The sequence below is a fragment of the Caretta caretta genome, chromosome 1 (genome assembly GCF_965140235.1).
Source record: "Caretta caretta isolate rCarCar2 chromosome 1, rCarCar1.hap1, whole genome shotgun sequence".
In the NCBI taxonomy this organism is placed as follows: Eukaryota; Metazoa; Chordata; order Testudines; family Cheloniidae; genus Caretta; species Caretta caretta.
Genome location: NC_134206.1, coordinates 352,391,202 through 352,410,768, shown reverse-complemented (window position 1 = coordinate 352,410,768; position 19,567 = coordinate 352,391,202). Strand labels below are relative to the sequence as shown.

Sequence of the window (19,567 nt, the reverse complement as noted above, 5' to 3'; positions counted from 1 at the left end):
TGCTCCATTTCTTAAAGAAGTAGCATCTCAGAGGTCACTCTACTCCCTTTCTTCCTCTTAAAACAGCAATACCTGAGCTGCTCTTCTCCTGCCGCCATAGGAGGGGACCACATCTTTTTGATTCCACTTGCCTGGACAAAGCTTCTATTCACTTTTGAGTAAATGGATTTTTCAAGCACTTCATATAAAACACTTGAAGGAACATAATGTAGGGGTGAACGAGCACAGCATCTGTGCAGGAAGATTATCTCCAATTCATCTGAATCCTTTGAATGTGTCAGTAAAATAGTGAATAAAAGAGAAGCAATTGACGTGTTTGGACTTTCAATAAATGTTTGACAGAGGGCATCACAAGAATTTGTTAAGGTAACTTAGTCATAGGGTGAGAATTTAGTACCGTCATGGATTGGGAATTGGCTACTAGACAGAAAACCGCTTTCAGCATGGCAAAAGGTTATCAGTGGGAAACACTGATCCGTAAAAGCATTAGTGGCATTTCATATATTAATTTATGATCAGGAAAGGGAGTTAATGATTTATTTACATCAGTAAAATGAGAGGAACTCATAAGGACCTAATGAAACTAGGTCAATGGGCAGCATAATGGCACAATAATTCAGCGTTGACAAATATAAGGTAATGTATGTAGGAAGGAAAAAAAATTACTAATCATGTATGTTGGGTTTGAAATTAACTGTAACCAGTTGAAGTGGGAAAAAGATGGGCAGCTTTATGAATACATGTTCTTTGTGTGGAAGCAAAACACAATGTTGAGATGTATGGAGAGAGAGTGGGATGGAAAATAAGTCTGAAAATAGCAAAATGATTATTATATAAATTGGTGGTATGCTCTCACAGTGTTAGGTTCTTTTGTTTCAAAAAGATGTAGTTGAAATAGAAGGGATCCAGAGATGAGTCGTGAAAATTACTTGAAACATAGAAAGACTTGTATGTGAAGAGATACTGAAAAGAGTTGGACTATTTAGTTTTAAGAGGAGACAAATTAAAGAGGCATGATAGAGGTATATAAAATGTATGTTAGAGAGTTGTAGGTTACAGGATTGGTTCCCGTGTACCATCCTTTTTAATACAAGAACAAAGGGACATCTGATGAAACTGAAAAGGTGACAAATTTAAAACTACCAATGGAACTGCCTTTACATGGTGTGTAGCTAGTCTGTGGAACTCATTGCCACAATATATCATTTAGGCCAAGAGTTAGAAGGATTAAAAAAAGGATGAGATATTTATAGCAGAACCTCAGAGTTGCAAACACCAGAGTTATGAACTGCCCAGTCAACCATGTACCTTATTTGGAACGGGAAGTACGCTATCAGGAAGCAGAGCGCGCACATACACACAAGCAAATACAGTATAGCACTGTTTTACATGTAAACTACTTAAAAAAAAAAAAAAAAAAAAAAAAAAAGGAAAGCCTCATTTTTCTTCTGGATAGTAAATTTTCAAAGCTGTATTAAGTTAATGTTCAGTTGCAAACTTTTAATAGAACAACCATAACATTTCATTCAGAATAACGAACATTTCAGAGTTACAAACAACCTCCATTCCTGAGGTGTTCGTAACTCTGAGGTTCTATTCTATTAGGGTAATGAGACCATCCACGTATTAGAGAAGATAAAATGTGGTATAAATCGGCCACTTGGAGATGCTCAGACACTATGTTAATGGGGGCCAAGTTATTCCATCGTGGTTCACTGTGGGGATTCATGCACCTAATTCTGAAGCAACTGGTACTGGCCACTCTCAGAGATAGGATACTGGACATAGTGGACCCTTGGTCTGACCTGTTATGGTATTTCCTATATTCTTAAACCCAGACTGCCTCCCCAATCCATTTCATGTCCTTACTTCTGCTGCTGTTTATAGCAGTAGATTGAAACTTACAGTCTTAAGATTCTGAGGAGCAGTAATGATATTAACCGGATTCTTTAAACTGTCACTTGGGGATTCCGTGGTCAGTTGTTGCGACAGGGGACTCAGGGCATGTCTACGCTACTGGAATCATCCGGTGAAGACGCGCTATGCCGACGGGAGAGCGCTCTCCTATGGCATAATTACTGCACCTCCGCAAGAGGCGGAAGTTATGCTGGCGAGAGAGCATCTCCCACGGACATATTGCTGTGTGGTAAGCCCTTTAAGTCGATATAACTTCTGTCACTTAGGGAGCTGTCTTTTTCACACCCCTGAGCAACGTAAGTTACATCGACTTAAATGATAGTGTAGCCCAGCCATCAGTCTTCAGTTTGCTCAAACCCTTCAGTGAGTTTGAATTAATGGTACTTGGCAACTCCAAGGATCAAAGAGAATGTTCCACTGACATAGCATTTGGATAAACATGGGTCTGTCTGTCATTGAAAAAATGCTTTGTTTGAAAATTATTTTTAGTTTCAGGCATTGGTATACAACAATGATATACTCTTAACAATACATACAAATAAATAACCTGAGCTTTTTTCTATTTTTTAAAACATGGCAATTAAAACTTAAATTCAGACAAGATTGAGATTATAATTGAGGTTTTATGACCATAAAATTTTTGATAGCCTTTGAATTACTATTGCTCTTTGAACATTACATTGTGTCCTCTTTTTCTCTAAGGTATTTATAGCGGCCCAGTCACCAGAATAAGTACTGCCTATCTTTTATGGGAAGTTCACGTTCGTGTGTATATAATCTATTAGAGTCCTTTATTAAATCTTGTATAAAAGACACCAGCCTCAAAGAGGCCCCTTTGCTTCCCAAGAATTTGAAGTCCTAATATTTTCTGTTCCAGAGTACATTGATTTCGTTTTTTGGCAAGCAAAATTGCTATTAAGGTTATCAATGTGAACTTGTTTCTGGAGTTTGTGCCTAAAATGTGTTGAACTGTAATGAGTGTAAACTTTATATTAATAAAATCCAGAACAAACTGAGCTATAGAAGATGTGCAAGGATTGCAAATTCTATGTATTTGAAGGATATTGCCCACATAGTTGTGAAGCTTCCTGGTGATCAATATTTAGCACCAAGACATGCTGTGGAAAAAAACCTTAAAATCATGGGCTTATTTACTCATGTAGAATGTGTTACTTTCATGCATCTAAGGATTAAAGAACTAAAATTGGTTTTTTAAAATATTTTGTTTAAAATGGTATTGTTTTATCAAAAAGAAAAGGACTTGGGGCACCTTAGAGATTAACAAATTTATTTGAGCATGAGCTTTCGTGAGCTACAGCTCACTTCATCGGATGCATGCAGTGGAAAATACAGTGGGGAGATTTTATATACACAGAGAAAATGAAACAATGGGTGTTACCATACACACTGTAACAAGAGTGATCACTTAAGGTGAGCTATTACCAGCAAGAGAGGAAAAAAAAACGTTTTGAGTGATAATCAAGATGGGCCATTTCCAGCAGTTGACAAGAACGTGTGAGGAACAGTAGGGGGGGAAATAGTTTTACTTTGTGTAATGAAACATCCACTCCCAGTCTTTATTCAAGTCTAATGTAATGATGTCCAGTTTTCAAATTAATTCCAATTCAGCAGTCTCTAGCTGGAGTCTGTTTTTGAAGTTTTTTTGTTGAAGAATTGCCACTTTTAGGTCTGTAATCGAGTGACCAGAGAGATTGAAGTGTTCTCTGACTGGTTTTAGAAAGTTATAATTCCTGACGTCTGATTTGTGTCCATTTATTCTTTTATGTAGAGACTGTCCGGTTTGACCAATGTACCAGGCAGAGGGGCATTGCTGGCACATGATGGCATATATTACATTGGTGGATGTGCAGGTGAATGAGCCTCTGATAGTGTGGCTGATGTGATTAGGCCCTATGATGGTGTCCCCTGAATAGATAGATATGTGGGCACAGTTGGCAACGGGCTTTGTTGCAAGGATAGGTTCCTGGGTTAATGGTTCTGTTGTGTGGTGTGTGGTTGCTGGTGAGTATTTGCTTCAGGTTGGGGGGCTGTCTGTAAGCAAGGACTGGCCTGTCTCCCAAGATCTGTGAGAGTGATGGGTCATTCTTCAGGATAGGTTGTAGATCCTTGATGATACGCTGGAGAGGTTTTAGTTGGGGGCTGAAGGTGATGGCTAGTGGCGTTCTGTTATTTTCTGTGTTGGGCCTGTCCTGTAGTAGGTGACTTCTGGCTACTCTTCTGGCTCTGTCAATCTGTTTCTTCACTTCAGCAGGTGGGTATTGTAGTTGTAAGAATGCTTGATAGAGATCTTGTAGGTGTTTGTCTCTGTCTGAGGGGTTGGAGCAAATGCGGTTGTATCATAGACCATTGATATCAATCATGATATCATATGATATGATACCAATATCCATTGTAGACAATGGATCGTGTGGTGTGGTCTGGATGAAAGCTGGAGGCATGCAGGTAGGAATAGCGGTCAGTAGGTTTCCGGTATAGGGTGATGTTTATGTGACCATCGCTTATTAGCACTGTAGTGTCCAGGAAGTGGATCTCTTGTGTGGACTGGTCCAGGCTGAGATTGATGGTGGGATGGAAATTGTTGAAATCCTGGTGGAATTCTTCTTTTCCATGGGTCCAGATGATGAAGATGTCATCAATGTAGTATAAGTAGAGTAGGGGCATATGGGGACGAGAGCTGAGGAAGCGTTGTTCTAAGTCAGCCATAAAAATGTTGGCATGCTGTGGGGCCATGCGGGTACCCATGGCAGTGCCACCGATTTGAAGGTATACACTTTGTCCCCAAATGTGAAATAGTTACGGGTGAGGACAAAGTCACAAAGTTCAGCCACCAGGTTTGCCGTGACATTATCGGGGATAGTGTTCCTGACAGCTTGTAGTCCCTCTTTGTGTGGGATGTTGGTGTAGAGGGCTTCTACGTCCATAATGGCCAGGATGGTGTTTTCAGGAAGATCACCGATAGATTGTAGTTTCCTCAGGAAGTCAGTGGTGTCTCAAAGACAGCTGGGAGTGCTGGTAGCGTAGGGCCTGAGGAGGGAGTCTACATAGCCAGACAATCCTGCTGTCAGGGTGCCAATGCCTGAGATGATGGGGTGTCCAGGATTTTGAGGTTTATGGATCTTGGGTAGCAGATAGAATACCCTAGCTTGGGGTTCCAGGGGTGTGTTTGTGCGGATTTGCTCTTGTGCTTTTTCAGGGAGTTTCTTGAGCAAATGGTGTAGTTTCTTTTGGTAACCCTCAGTGGGATCAATGGGTAATGGTTTGTGGAAAGTGGTGTTGGAGAGCTGCCTAGCAGCCTCTAGTTCATATTCCGACCTATTCATGATGATGAGAGCTTCTCCTTTGTCAGCCTTTTTGATTATGATGTCAGAGTTGTTTCTGAGGCTGTGGATGGCATTGTGTTCCGCACGGCTGAGGTTATGGGGCAAGTGAAGCTGCTTTTCCACAATTTCAGCCCGTGCACGTCGGCGGAAGCACTCTATGTAGAAGTCCAGTCCAGTTTTATCAGCATTGTAATAACAGAACATGTAGGTAAATTGATAGCATTAGTGTGTTCTGAGGTCAGATTGGTTCTGATCACAGTATTCAAAAGAATGTAAGCGTTTTAACATGTATATGGTATTGTAGTAGAATGGTTGTAGTTGTGATTTTATTTTTTAATGTTTGGAACTATTTTACAATATATATCTTGCATGAGATATTGTTAAAGGAATACTGTCAAACTTTGTGATTTTTTGTTTGCTCCATTATGATGATATGGTACTGACCATATAGGTGAAGTTGATTTATAATACTTTACCTTCCAATAGAGTGCAACAGGAATTTTCAGTCTGCAGATACTGCTTCCTAATTGTTCAGCAGGGTCTGATGCAATTAGAGCATTCTCTAGCTCTCATCTGCAGTAAAGAGTTGAAGTCCAGAATCAAATATCTGCATGTCAAATTACTTATTACCAGAGTGGATTTGCTATGAAGTAATATTTAAGTGTCCCACCAGGATGGTCTAAAACATTTATTTGGATCATAATTGCCAATTTATTAGCTTAGCCTATGTCTGGAAGAATTTATAGTTGGCTGTGAAGTTTCAATATGTTTCAATTTTCCTGGCCTAAACAAGTTTTAACCTAAAATATAGTTGACATCAAAGTCTTGTTCAGTAATGTGAGAAATACATGTGGACAGATAAAATTGTTTAACGGAACATTTGAAGAATGCTGTTGGAGGGTAAATTATTATTAAAATTGAAATAATCTAGTATTCTGTTTCATTTGTTTAAATTTTTTAAATAGATTAGTCACTTAGTCTTTAACAGGATGGTTTGAAATTTTGTTTTATATTGAAAATATTTAACTGTTAAATCTGTGCACATAGTCATATGGTAATTGAGATTAAAATATGGATTAATAGATTTTTAAGGCCATTATGAAAACGTAAGCTTACTTTCTGAAAATCACAGGCCATAGAATTTCTTCCATTGATTCGCCGTGTCTAGCTGAATAGTCTGTGGCTGCACTAGAATAGAGAGCGTATCCTTTTGTTTATTTTATAACTGTGTTACAGTTCACCATTAGCACAAAATAAATTTACTGCTCGTTATGTGCTTTGTTTTGATTATTTACTCATAAATCTTGCCAATTCAGGAACCATGTCTCACATTTAGTAAAAATAATTAAAATATAGGTCTAAACCCCTATAAATTCAGTTCTTAAAATAGCCTTGGGCATTAGCTGGAAGTTTGATTGGATGGCTAGTGGGTATGGATAACGTTAGACATTGAATCAGGAAAATCTTTGATATTTTTTAATTTGGGGATTTCATAGCCACAAAATAGCTGGAATTAATTCTTTCTGTGGGTTGCATATTGGATTACTATTGCACGTTGAACCTTCGTGTTTTCCTGCAGTAATTTTCTGTTAGAAAATCCTTTAGTCTCTGCTAAATCTTTTGCAGCACACATAGTTAGGTTAATGTGTGCCTGCTTAAACACAGACCTTTTCATTTTCAAGTAATGTCAGTTGAGTAGGAGACATCTTGGTGTCAAGAAAAATTACTTAAAGGAAAGCACAGCACTCATCCAGAAGAGGGAAACAAAGGCAGATTCCTCTATTTGCTATTTGGCCAAAGAATCTTTTGATGGACAAAAAGAAAAGGAGTACTTGTGACACCTTAGAGACTAACAAATTTATTTGAGCATAAGCTTTCATGAGCTACAGATCACTGAATGCATCCGATGAAGTGGAAAATACAGTGGGGAGATTTATATACATAGAGAACATGAAACAATGGGTGTTACCATACACACTGTAACGAGAGTGATCACTTAAGGTGAGTTATTACCAGCAGGAGAGCAGGGGGGAAAAAACTTTTTGTAGTGATAATCAAGGTGGGCCATTTCCAGCAGTTGACAAGAACATCTGAGGAACAGTGGGGAGGGAGGGGGAGGAATAAACATAGGGAAATAGTTTTACTTTGTGTAATGACCCATCCACTCCCAGTCTTTAATCAAGCCTAAGTTAATTGTATCCAGTTTGCAAATTAATTCCAATTCAGCAGTCTCTCATTGGAGTCTGTTTTTAAAGTTTTTTTGTTGAAGAATTGCAACTTTTAGGTCTGTAATAGAGTGACTAAAGAGATTGAAGTGTTCTCCAACTGGTTTTTGAGTGTTATAATTCTTGACGTCTGATTTGTGTCCATTTATTCTTTTATGTAGAGACTGTCCGGTTTGGCCAATGTACCAGGCAGAGGGGCATTGCTGGCACATGATGGCATATATTACATTGGTGGATGTGCAGGTGAATGAGCCTCTGATAGTGTGGCTGATGTGATTAGGCCCTATGATGGTGTCCCCTGAATAGATAGATATGTGGACACAGTTGGCAACGGGCTTTGTTGCAAGGATAGGTTCCTGGGTTAATGGTTCTGTTGTGTGGTGTGTGGTTGCTGGTGAGTATTTGCTTCAGGTTGGGGGGCTGTCTGTAAGCAAGGACTGGCCTGTCTCCCAAGATTTGTGAGAGTGATGGGTCATCCTTCAGGATAGGTTGTAGATCCTTGATGATGCGTTGGAGAGGTTTTAGTTGGGGGCTGAAGGTGATGGCTAGTGGCGTTCTGTTATTTTCTTTGTTGGGCCTGTCCTGTAGTAGGTGACTTCTGGCTACTCTTCTGGCTCTGTCAATCTGTTTCTTCACTTCAGCAGGTGGGTAGTTGTAAGAATGCTTGATAGAGACCTTGTAGGTGTTTGTCTCTGTCTGAGGGATTGGAGCAAATGCGTTTGTATCGTAGAGCTTGGCTGTAGACAATGGATCGTGTGGTGTGGTCTGGATGAAAGCTGGAGGCATGTAGGTAGGAATAGCGGTCAGTAGGTTTCCGGTATAGGGTGGTGTTTATGTGACCATCGCTTATTAGCACCGTAGTGTCCAGGAAGTGGATTTCTTCTGTGGACTGGTCCAGGCTGAGATTGATGGTGGGATGGAAATTGTTGAAATCCTGGTGGAATTCTTCTTTTCCATGGGTCCAGATGATGAAGATGTCATCAATGTAGCATAAGTAGAGTAGGGGCATTAGGGGATGAGAGCTGAGGAAGCGTTGTTCTAATTCAGCCATAAAAATGTTGGCATACTGTGGGGCCATGCGGGTACTCTATGTAGAAGTCCAGTCAGTTGTTTCAACCTTCAGGAGTAATCCACCCAGAATCCTTCTTTCTGTAGTCTTAGTAGGAAGGGCTCTGTGGATTACTATGTTGTTCAGAGGTGTGTTGGAAATATTCCTTGAGTCGGTGATGTCGAAAATAGGATTCTAGGTCACCACAGAACTGTATCATGTTTGTGTGGGTGGAGGGGCAGAAGGAGAGGCCCCGAGATAGGACAGAATCTTCTCCTGGGCTAAGAGTATAGTTGGATAGATTAACAGTATTGCTGGGTGCTTTAAGGGAACCACTGTTGTGGCCCCTTGTGGCATGTAGTAGTTTAGATAGTTTAGTGTTCTTTTTCTTTTGTAGAGAAGCAAAGTGTGTGTTGTAAATGACTTGTCTAGTTTTTGTAAAGTCCAGCCATGAGGAAGTTTGTGTGGAGTGTTGTTTTTTTATGAGACAGTTTTGATGGACAGTTATGTAGTTTAGTTCACATTTACCTTCAGCTGGTGACCATTCTTATATCAGTACCTTATTACAGTTTGCAGGTGGGGTGGAGATGTGCCCTCCTATCTGGCAAACTGCAGTCCATGTCTGTAGCTGTTAAAGATGATTCTGTTAATGTTTAAGAATTATGGTAACTCTGGTGTTCAGGAATCCATTATCTTGCGTGATCATGTAGGACTTTCTGTCTGTCCCTTTCCTAATCTGTAAAATGGAATTGTCTATCACAGGAGTTGTATGAAAATGTAAAGTGATATTTAAGTGCTATTATGTTCTCTTAACCTTGAAGTCTGAAGAGAGTTCCAAACTGCAAATAGATACTGGTGGAGTGAGCTCCATGAAGCACATGAGTAGAGTCCCTGATTATTATATTTATAACAGTTGTTAGAGGAGCCACTGCGGTGCTGCTTAGTTTTTATTAAATCTTGAAATGGGAGGAAGCTTTGCAGTTGTAAAGTAAAGGAGGCCTAAGGGGTATTCTTTAATTTAAAAAAAATCATATAGGTATTTGCTGTTTTGCTGTGATAACTTTAGAGGTCAGTAGCAAATACATTTTTCCATCTACAGAATTTCTATAGGTAAGATAAATAGTTGAAGTCTTCCATTTAATTTCCTTGTGTTGATAAAACGGACACTAATAATGATTGTGTTAAGTAGGATTTAGGACTTGAGTGCTTAGACCTTTAGTATGAAATCAAATTTCCAGTGTGCTCTTGGGCTATGGATGAATCTATAATCTTCTAAGTTTTTGTTTTTCTTATTTCAAATATTTCTTCCACTCTACTCTGAAATATTTTTTTTGTTTTTTGTTTTTTCTTGCCACAGTTACTAAAAACACAGTAGCAAATATTCAGATGAATATCACAATTATTTTATATCCTCTGTATTAGCGTTGGAGAAGAATGTGCCAGAGCTGCTATCTAAAACGATCAGCTCTGAAACCTTTTAATAGAGTTTAAAGCCAGAGGGGACCATTAGATCATCTAGTCTGACCTATATGTCACAGACAATTACATTTTATCAAGTTACCTGTACTGAACTCATTTGTTTGACTCAAGCATATTTTGTGTTTGGCTAAAGCATATTTTCTAGAATGGCATCATCTTGATTTGAAGATTCCAAGAAATGGAGAATCTGCCACTTCCCTTGATAGTTTGTTCCAATGGTTAATTATCCTCACTGTTAAAAATTTTGTGTCTAATTTCTAATTTGAATTTGTCTGGCTTCATTTTGCAGCCATTGGTTCTTGCGAGGCCTTTCTCCACTGTATTAAAGAGCTCTCTCATACTTGTTCATACCCCAAGGTACTTATACATCATAATCAAGTCACTTCTCAATCTTCTGTTGATAAACTAAAGAGATTGAGTTTTTTAAAAATCTCTCAGTGTAAGGCATTTTCTCCAGTCCTCCGATAATTTTTGTGCCTTTTTTCTGCACCCTCTCCAATTTTCCAACATCCCTTTGAAAATGTGGACACAAAACCTTCATGTATGTATTCAGGGTCACAAGTTTTAATGGAGTACCTGTTCTCTTCTATGGTATGGAAGAGGATGCACATCATAAACATTCATTGTCAAAGGGGGTTACTTTAGAAGTGTTATATATTGTGACAGGGTCAGGCCAGATGGCTACACGAGAGTGATAGAAGGCAGATATATTAGCCCCAGGTTAAGCAGGTCCCTTTCCCCTGGGTAAGATAATGGGCAGTTCCAGAACAATCCGGGATTTGGTGGAACCAGTTAAGGCAGACAGGCTAATTAGGACACCTGGAGCCAAGTAAGAAGCTGCTAGAGTCAATTAAGACAGGCTAATTTTTTAAAAAGGACCTCACTTCAGTCAGTGTGGGGCGCGCAAGGAGCTGAGAGTGAGAGGCATGCTGCTGGAGTACTGAGGAGTACAAACGCTATCTGGCATCAGGAGGAAGGTTCTGTGGTGAGGATGCAGAAGGTGTTGGGAGGAGGCCATGGGGAAGTAGCCCAGGGAGTTACATGAAACACTATGGACAGCTGTGATCCACAGGGCCCTGGGCTGGAACCCAGAGTAGAGGGCGGGCCTGGGTTCCCCCACATCCTCCCAACTTCCTATTGGATACAGGAGGAGTTGACCTGGATTGTGGGTCCTTGGCCGATTCCCCGGCCCACTATGTGGACCAGCAGAGACTGTGGGGATTGTTCTCCTTCCTTTTCCCCATGCTGGCCAGTGATGAGGTTAGCTGAGTGAACGGCAGGTTTGAGCCACGAGCAAAAGTGGCCAAACTGAGGGCTGCCGTGAATCTCTGAGGCGAGCAAATCCGCCAATAAGCGCAGGACCAACCAAGGCAGGGGAGGAACTTTGTCACAATATCAATACACTTGAAGGAGGCAGTGTGTTTCCAACAATGTGTAAGAACATAAGAATGGTCATACTGGTCTATCTAGCCCAGTATCCTGTCTTCTAAGAGTAGCCAATGCCAGGTGCTTCAGAGGGAATGAACAGAACAAGTAATCATGAAGTGATCTATGTGTTCCCTGTTGCTCATTCCCAGCTTCTGGCAAACAGAGACTAGGAACGCTTCGCAGCATGGTTTTGCACCCCGGCCCATCTTGGCTAATAGACACTGATGGACCTATCCTCCATAAAATCATAGAATATCCAGGTTGGAAGGGACCGTAGGAGGTCATCAAGTCCACCCCCCTGCTCAAAGCAGGACCAAACCCCAACTAAATCATCCCAGCCAGGGTTTTGTCAAGCCTGACCTTAAAAACTTCTAAGGAAAGAGATTCCACCACCTCCCTAGGTAACGCATTCCAGTGCTTCACCACCCTCGTAGTGAAAAAGTTTTTCCTAATAGCCAACCAAAACCTCCCCCCCCTGCAACTTGAGACCATTACTCTTTGTTCTGTCATCTGCTACCACTGAGAACAGACTAGATCCATCCTCTTTGGAACCCCCTTTCAGGTAGTTGAAAGCAGCTATCAAATCCCCTCTCATTCTTCTCTTCCACAGACTAAACAATCCGAGTTCCCTCAGCCTCTCCTCCTAAGTCATGTGTTCCAGACCCCTCATCATTTTTTTTGCCCTCCGCTGGACTCTTTCCAATTTTTTCACATCCTTATAGTGTGGGTCTCAAAACTGCACACAGTACTCCAGATGAGGCCTCACCAATGTCGAATAGAGGGGAACGATCACATCCCTCGATCTGCTGGCAATGCCCCTACTTATACATCCCAAAATGCCATTGGCCTTCTTGGCAACAAGGGCACACTGTTGACTCATATCCAACTTCTCGTCCACTGTAACCTCTAGGTCCTTTTCTGCAGAACTGCTGCCTAGCCATTCGGTCCCTAGTCTGTAGCGGTGCATGGGATTCTTCCGTCTTAAATGCAGGACTCTGCACTTGTCCTTGTTGAACCTCATCAGATCATGAACTTATTTATTTCGTTTTTGAATCCTGTTTTAGTCTTTGCCTTTACAACATCCTCTGACAAAGAGTTCTACAAGTTGACTGCATTGTGTGAAGAGGAACCTTATGTTCAGTTTTTATCAAGATTGAATGTTGAAATTCATAATTAACACTGAGCTGTATTTTTTTTGAAGATGATGCATCTTGTGTAAACATAACTGGAACGGATGAATATTGCAGCATTGCTCTTCAATGTGAAACAGGTTTTAAAGAAAAGTGTGCTTTCATGCATTCACATTTAGATTCTGCTGTGCTTCATGAGGTATATTTGATTTTACCTCATATTAACTATGATTTTAAAAACAGATTAGATCTCCTAGCACAAACCAATGCAAGGAATACAGTTCAACATTCCTAGTAGATGCCTTTACAAATAGCAAACTTACAGTACTTATATATTGCCTAGTGGAGCACCTAAGTGGCTACTCCCATTACTGTTCCTCCTTATCCCTCCACACTTTCTACTCATCAAAACCATCCTGTTGCTGCTTTGCCTGCTTCCTACTTAGATGCTGCTGCTCTTGACAAGCAGATACAGTCACTCAGTTGCCTGACTGAGCAATGACTCATGAGCTAAAGACAGCAGTCTGCAGTGTAAATTAATTGCATTTCCTGGGGACCTTTTAGGTGTGAACCCTTTAGTAGTCATTCGTAAGAGGTTTTTAATGAACAATACTATGATTTAAAATATGCCAGTGGTCAGCTCCATTCTTCATCGTGAAAAGGTCCACAGATCCATTTTGATGTATATTTGAATTAATTTGCATCTTGGGGCAGAACCAAATCTGCTGGTCCCTGGCAGCAGGCCAGTGTCCTGATCCTTGAAGTTCCCACCAGTTTTATCTGCCTCCCCATCAGCAGATGGCTCTCTGAACCCTCCCTGCTGCAGAGCTCTTCTGAGGGAAATTTCAATCCTTTATTCCAAATTTCTGATTACCATTTGGGCTCAGTAATGAGTAATTCCTAGCCATGTCCCAGGGCTGCATTTGCTTACTGGGGAGATTTTTCCCTTTTTGAAGAGTCTGCAGTGGCTAGCGCCTCTTCAGGCATCAGGGAGAGAGCTAGATGGAGAAAACCAAAGGCAAAAGGAAGGGTGAGTGCGTCTTTCACACATTGTCAGTTGTCTTGTCGGGAAGCTCAGCCATCTCTGTTCCTGCCTCAGCCTGGTCTGGTAGGGTTGCCTCAGTCTTGTTGTGTCGTACGTCTCCCCCCTTCCCTGCAGAAAAGGAGCCAGACAGGATTGGAATGGCAAGCAACCCCCACATCCCATTTCCATGAGAGGAGCGGTGCCAGAAGGTCAGTGTACCAGATGAAATATTGTGCCCTAGATCCTGAAGTCCGCACCAAAGCTGTTCCTTATCTGCACAGTGCGGCCACCTTTTTCCCTTTGATTCCTCGTGGGCCATGGATGGAGAGCATTACACACAGCACAGACACTGGCAAAACTAGCTCCTCCCCCTGCTTCATCCTCTATAACAGGCCTCCCAGGGGATAGTTGCGGACATCCCAGACCATCTGGCCCATGTGGACCCCCTATAATAGAAAAGGGGTGAGCCTCTGGGGAATCCATTCTTCAACCCCAGTAACTTCCCTGAGAGATCCAGATGGGGTCCCTGTTGAGGAGGGAGGACAATAAGCAAAGCCTCTGTGAGAGCAGGAGCTTGCTACCACTTGAAATATTTTTGGAGCCATGTCTGAACCCAAGTTTGCTCCTCCTTTTGAAGCAGGATCATAAGGAGAAATTCCCAAAGGGGATATAAATATGTAAGATCAGTGCCCAGTTCCCCTTCTTACCTTCACAGAGTACATCCAGCTTTACAGATTTAGCACAGATCTGTGGCTTGATCTTTGCTGAATTATTCTTCTGGGTTCATGCATGCACAAAGTGGGATGGGAAAGGGAGTTCTTCCTCAGGTGACGCCAGCTGCCTGAATCAGAGATGGGGATCAAATAATAAAAGATATTTGCAGGAAGAGTACTAAGTACTGTGAATCTATGCTGAGGAGGTCTGCAGGTGCCCTAGACAAACTATGATGAAGGGTGGGGATTTCCTGCCCAACCTAAAAGACTAGGAAAGTATTGGAGTGTTGTCCTAGATGCTGGTGTATGTTGCTACACTCTAACTATTAGGCTGTTGACCATGGCTGTCACTGTAGGTTGCCTTGCTACTCCACAGCTGGTCCATGGTGGCTGTCCATGGAGTGATGAGGACAGCCCATATGTGGAAGAGCAGCAGGCAGTAAGGAGCCTCTTGGCCCATCTTTTACTTTTTTCTAGCCCTCCCCCCTCTCAATTTTATAAGGCCATAAAGTTCCTCCATGTGTACCAGTCCAAATTCAACCTAGTGTTACTACCAAGGGGAAACGGTTATCTTCCCTGGTGGTCAGCGACTCAGCATTTCTAACTGAGTGAGACTTTTTTTAGATCTGAAAGGATAGCCTCCTCACTCCGCAGGTCCTCTGCAGGTAGCCAAGTCTGGGCAGATGTCACCTCAGTCTCTTCCCTGGGTGTGAAAGCTCTCAGGTCACATGAGCCCAACAAAAACAGAAATAAAAATTACGAAGTGTTGTTCGACGCTCTTCACATGATTTCACAGGCAATGCTAGCATAGGTGGACAGTATTGCTCATATGGTTGTCATAACTTAAAAGCCTAAGGGCTTTTCTGTGCAAAAGCTAGTAGGACCTAAATCTTTGCATGCAGGTATACGGGGCCTTCTCAAGCAAATTGGTTTCCAGCTTGTAATTCTATAGTGGGAAACTTTTTGGAAAGCCAAAGCTATCCAGAGCTGTCAGAGAAATAGATTTATAATCCTGGCTCCTGCCAGACACGACTGAAAGATCACAGGGCAAGTTAAGAGTCCCTAAAGTACAGGAGAGTACCATTTTGCAAGTGGTGGGAGGAAGAAATTGAGGGTGCTGAGGCAAGGTCAGTACCATAGAAACCCAGAGCTACAAACACCAGAGTTATGAACTGACCAGTCAACCACACACCTCATTTGGAACTGGAAGTATGGAATCAGGCAGCAGCAGAGACCAAAAGAAAGAAAAAAAGAAAAGCAAATACAATACAGTGCTGTGTTAAATGTAAATTACTTAAAGAAATAAAGGGAAAACATTTTTCTTCTGCATAATAAAGTTTCAAAGCTGTATTAAGACAATGTTCAGTTGTAAACTTTTGAAAGAAGAACCATAATATTTTGTTCAGAGTTATGAATGACCTCCATTCCCAAGGAGTTTGTAACTCTTGAGGTTCTACTGTAGTTGCCCTCAATTGCCTCAGAGTAATTCACATGACTTGCAACCAGCCCTATTTAGAGTTAGACCCCTGAATGGTGCCAAGGTCTTTCATTTGGGGAACCTACAACTTTGGCCAGAGTGAGGTCACTGGGCATTGTCCAGAGAGGGCTATTCTCTGGAGTGTTGCAAGAATCACAGGCACAATTCTGTCTCATTTCTAAACTCAGGCAGCCCGTTGAAATGACAGGATGTGAATGTAACCCTACATTACCTACTTCAGATAAAAGCGATATAACCCATCCTGTTTCTAAGGCAGGCCCACGTTACGGGGTTAACGTAGCTGGAGTCGATGTAGCTTAAGTCAACTTACTGCGGTGTCTATACTACGCTGGGTCAACGGGAGAAACTCTCCTGTTGACTTACCTTGCACTTCTCGTCTGGTGGAATAGTGGAGTTGACGGGAGAGTGAGCTGCGGTCAATTTAGCGGGTGTTCACTAAGTCAACCCCTGGTGCATCGATTGCCGCAACCTCAATCCCCAGTAAGTGCAGACGTACCCCTAAACTTAGAGAATAGGGAACTAACAGGGCTCCCTATGAAACATCTAAATGAGTTCCTAAAGGAGACTTATATTCTCATGGCCAGTTTACCGTTCCATAGTCAATTCTCCCAGTTTGCATATGGATGGCAGTCGTCCCGTCCCGTCCCCCCCCCTCCCCCCCAGCAAGTTCCACTCACTATTATTTAGACTGAAGGATGTTTTCAGGGTCTCCTAAAATCACAGTGGTATTAATATGGGCTTCTGGGAAAATTCTACTGATCATGGCTATGAATCTTGTGTCCATGGTAAACAGATATATGGTTCCAAGGAAATCAGTCATAGCTCTGAGCTGAAGATGAATCCTGTTGGGTACAAGGCCTCATCTCAGAAGAATGATAACTGAAAATAAAGATGACCATAAAGGGGAAAAAAAGTGGAGTCAAACAAAAATCCAGTTCTTAGTAAATCCTATTAGGAATGTTGCTCTCATGCACAGACATGCTTCAGTGAACAGGAGTTCATATGAGCCTTATCCAGTAATTCGTGTTATCCCTCCACATTTCAACCTATCACATCTACTGATAGAGGCCCAATTATCTATTTTCTGTTCCCTCAGCTGGTGAATACAGAAATCAGATTTTTCAAAGCCAACCACTCATTAATGAGCCGGATTGTCACAGTCACAAGGCTAGCTACTTTTCCATCCCCTTTCTGGTCTCTGAGAGCACCCCAACACCAGATCGGTGCAGCATGGATGCTGGAATGAAGTGATGATCACTCCCATGGACTGCAGAAAAGTCAATAAATAGAACTTATTTTATTGGTAGAAGTAAAGTCTGTGTTTTAATTACCACATTAAACATATGAATTTGAATTCCTCCAGGAGGGCTTTAATGAGAATGTTCAAGCAACAATGTAAAGTTTCTCTAGTATAAGGGTCTCAGCATGTTAAAGACAAGATGTGTAAACCCTGACATTAAATACCTCCTTAGGGTAACTACCTTGTTTCCAGCCCCACAGGTTATAGAATACAACCTTGACATTTCATTCCGGTCCTTACAACACTACCTCAATTAACCCCCCTGTTGCAAGTGTCATCATATTTATCCATTAAAGTAGACTTCCCGATAACTGCTATCTCCAATCAGATGAGCTTTTGAACTTGGGAACTCTCCTGAATGAGACCCAGTGTGTATTTTGAATTCTGACAAATAGTCTTTACAACTGTCCTATCATTCATGCCCAAAGGAAATTCAAGAAATATTTTCCCTTCTATCAAGCATCAAAGTCCAATCTGTAAAAGTGCTGACAATTTCAGGGCAGAGAAGTCATATCTTCAGTAGTGAGATCTGCTAGGCAGCGAGGTAGCCATCCGTATATAAATTCACCAGATTCTGCATATTGGTCATCCAATCTTTAGCCAGTACCATTTTTGATGGAAGTCTTCTCTCTGCCTCAGTGCCCAGGGAAAGAGAAGAAATATAATTTGCACTATTTTGAATGTACATCTTTAAAGAATGATCCTACTTCCCACTGTGTAGCCTACTGCTATGAAAATCCTACTGTAATAGATATCTATATCTTAGCATGATGAAGAATAGGAACATTTTTCTGCACTTACCTGCATGTTTCCTTTCCTTGAAACAATTTCCACAGATCTTGCTTCTCCCAGAGACAAATGGGATCATCCGGAATTGAGATGGAAATTGACAACCAAACATTTAGGTTTATTTTATCAGGGGAAATTGTCCTTATGCTCTGCAGTAGGATAAATTGTTCTTTTTCTTCAGTGTATATTTAATGCAGTCTCTAATTTTGGAAAGTAGAATGAAATTACCCTGGCTGTTGAAGCTGTTTCAATTGGAGAAAATTTAAGGGGGCAGGGCATTTCCCTGCTGCCAGTGACTGACAAGTATGGCTCTGTTTCTAACCTGCAAGCCGAAATACCCATTGTAACAGATCTATGGACTTCATTAACTCAAAGAAAGGAAATGTTCAGATAAGCAGATAAATGTTTCTCTTCAAAGGTCTTGGTGGTGCTTTGTGGTTCACATCTGTGTGTAGTGATCTTTTTAAAGTGGGGAATAGCAATTTATAAACAAGGACACATAATGAGAGGGTGAGAGAAGGAAACAGAAATGAGAGAACAGGCATCTTTCAGTTAGCAGTCTTTATTCTTTTGCTGTTTCTTCCTGTCAAGTTAAGGTTACCTGGCAGGCTGCCCAGAGAATATGTAGCATTTTTTTTTCTTGTTGCTGTTGGTGCAGAGGAAGAGGTTGCTGTAGGAACTAGCCAGACATATTTCTGCTGCTGGTAAGCCTATAACTCTGATAATGGGCACCAAGCAACTTAGCAATGCGGCTTTTTTTAGCTATTCATGGACCATAAGACCCAGAGTACGCTACTTTGTAGCCATAGGCTGCCAAGACTTTCTTGAAGGATTTGGAACCAACCCCTTTTTCCATTTACTCTGCAAAATTGTTTCTCTGATGGTACAAAGAGAAATGTTCCAGAGCCTTTCAGATGTAAATTGGATTAGAGAGAAGACGCTATGAAAATTAACATCAAGATAACTGTGAAGTTGCTTTTTTAAAAACACTATCGTCTAGAATAAAAGTATAAAATCATTTTCAGGTCACTATTAGTATGAGCTGTACGTCAGGAGGCCAGGTGTGTTTCATCAGTTCACCACTGTGTCAAAAAAACAAATGTTCTTGCCACATCAGCAGAACTTATCTAGAAGAAGAGTTAAAAGTCCTTCTACATGCACATGGGTTCAGTGTGTTTTCCATTTAGGATCTCTATAATCTGTATATAGCACACCTTTTATTTTGCATAGAATCTTCTTTACAAACTGTCCTAAACATGCTTTTATAGAGGTCAATAATACAGTGACACAGGTAAATAGGTGAACTTAAAATTAACAAATATAGGGAAGGTAGAACAGAGATATTCCTATAGTCAGAAAATGTGTATGTATGGCAATTTCTCCCCTTTCAGTTTTCTGCAAGTTTAGAAGAAATGCTGTTCACAGCAGTTCATAATAAGTGGATACTCAAAGCAGTTTCCTAAGGAGCTTTCATCACATCATAGTGTGACTTAAGTTTGACTATGGTGTTTTCTTGTTTCAATTACAGATTTGTTCATTAAATTCGTACTTACTCCACACTGTAAACTGGCCTGAAAACAGTGAAGCACTCAGCTGAAAAGTATCTCTGAGTTTCTCAATGTAAATACTGGAATGCTAATACACTGGACTACAAAGTAAACGCACAGATAGACAG

General features: G+C 41.1%; 1 protein-coding gene and 1 long non-coding RNA gene across 5 annotated transcripts in view; one reads left to right on the top strand and one right to left on the bottom strand.

Annotated features, from left to right (window-relative positions):
- Window positions 1–19,567, top strand: part of PPP6R2 (protein phosphatase 6 regulatory subunit 2) — a 164,757-nt gene that overhangs the window by 16,228 nt on the left and 128,962 nt on the right. The window lies entirely within an intron of this gene.
- On the bottom strand, window positions 17,148–18,315 carry LOC125625721 (uncharacterized). Its single transcript, XR_007353623.2, has 2 exons — window positions 17,905–18,315; window positions 17,148–17,733 (listed from the first exon to the last, which is right to left on the bottom strand). It is a non-coding gene; the product is annotated as an uncharacterized LOC125625721 (long non-coding RNA).